Here is a 1,742-nt window from a genome sequence, read left to right as displayed (position 1 = left end):
AATTCAAATTGATTCAGCAAACATTTATTAAGTGACTACTACATACATGGTGTTGAGTTCTATGCAGTAGACACAAATATGAAACAGCAAATACTGCTTACCTTCAAGGACCTTACAATGTAATAGAAAGAGATAATGCACGTGCACCACAAATAGTAAATTATTGCTTTCCAGTTCATCAACTTTCTTGATTTCCCTGGCCTCTATGTTGTATTCATACACATAAGTACCTTTTCTGCACTGTGTGTAGATGGATACATCAGCCATTGGGTGGAATCAACCATTACCCAAAACTATTCCTTGTTCAAAATCACAAAATTTGAAATGTCTTTCTCTTTTGTTAATTTCCTGCACTCCCCTCTCACTACCTTATTCTACCTAATCTTCATCTTCACCACAGTCTCCCATCCTTTAGTCTCACTCCTTTGTCTTGGTTTCTCACTCCTTTTCAGCTCTCTTTTATTGCTCTTCAATGTCTTGACTCTAAAATCAGTTCTAAAAAGAAGGGGCCGCTATTTCTTCACCGTCACCATGCCTGCCCTCAGACCTCTCGGAAAGCCTAAAATCATCAAGAAGTGGACCAAGAAATTCATCTGGCACCAGTCCAACAGATATGTCAAGATCAAGAGAAACTGGCGTAAACCAAGAGACATTGACAACAGGGTGCGAAGATGATTCAAGGGCCAGATCTTGATGCCCAATATAGGTTATGGAAGCAATAAGAAGACCAAACACATGTTACCAAGTGGATTCGGGAAGTTTTTGGTACACAATGTCAAAGAGCTAGGAGTGCTTCTGATGTGCAACAAATCTCACTGTGCTGAGATTGCTCACAACGTGTCCTCCAAGAATGGGAAAGTCATTGTGGAGAGAGCGGCTCAGCTTGCCATCAAGACTACCAATCCAAATGCTAGGCTGAGGAGTGAAGAAAATAAGTAGAATACTTTGCACATTTTTATTTGTGTTAAATAAAACTTCCAGTTACTACCATAAAAAAAATTAAAAAATTAAAAGTACCATCCTCTACTCTTGAAATCTCTTGTCCCCTCATCCTTAGATTCATGGTGAGATTCTAGAAAGGATTTGTAAGAGTGGAGTCAATCAAATTACCAGAGCCCATCAAAAACAAATGATAAAATGTGGCACTTTGATACCTTAATCAGGTAAAAATGTGTCTAGATTTAGTCAAATCAATTAAAAGCATACCATCTAAGTTTGCAAAGGCATCACCATGAATCAGAGTCAAATCATCAGTCTATAATTTGAAAACTCTTTTCTCTTTTTTTGGGGGGGGGACAGCGAAATTAGGTTACTTTTCACTTCTCCAATTCACAGTAAGATTAGAATTCTACTAGCATTCTCAATTTGGGAAGTTATTTGCATTTTAATAGGAGGCCATTCATGGAATCTGTTTGGAGAGAGCAATAGTGATAGCAGAGTTGCCTTGAGAAAATTAAGTTTCAGGAAAGGTGATTATGCTTGGAAAAGGCTGTGGTTATAGGGTAGGATCATAAACTTAGAACTGGAAGAAACCTCAGAAGTCATCTAGTCTAATTCCATTTTACTATCATGGAAACTGAGGCACAAGAGATTAAGTCATTTTCAAGGTCACATAGATAGTAAATAGTGGAGCTGGGATCGGAATTCAAGCCCTGTGACACCAAATCCAGAGTTCTCTCCCCTGCTCCAATCTGCTTCCTTGAGTTTGTGTAGAACTGATCAGGGGCTCCCCAAGATCAAAT

The 1,742-nt window shown here is 38.6% G+C and overlaps 1 pseudogene; it reads left to right on the top strand.

The window, feature by feature from the left end:
* The first annotated feature begins 531 nt into the window (after positions 1 to 531).
* LOC110208667 (large ribosomal subunit protein eL32 pseudogene) lies at positions 532 to 939 on the top strand (annotated as a pseudogene).
* Positions 940 to 1,742: the final 803 nt, after the last annotated feature.

The sequence above is a fragment of the Phascolarctos cinereus genome, unplaced genomic scaffold (genome assembly GCF_003287225.1).
Source record: "Phascolarctos cinereus isolate Bilbo 61053 unplaced genomic scaffold, phaCin_HiC Scaffold_5;HRSCAF=322, whole genome shotgun sequence".
NCBI lineage: Eukaryota > Metazoa > Chordata > Mammalia > Diprotodontia > Phascolarctidae > Phascolarctos > Phascolarctos cinereus.
The sequence above is the reverse complement of the archived record's forward strand: the minus strand, read 5'-3'. Positions and strand labels throughout refer to the sequence as shown.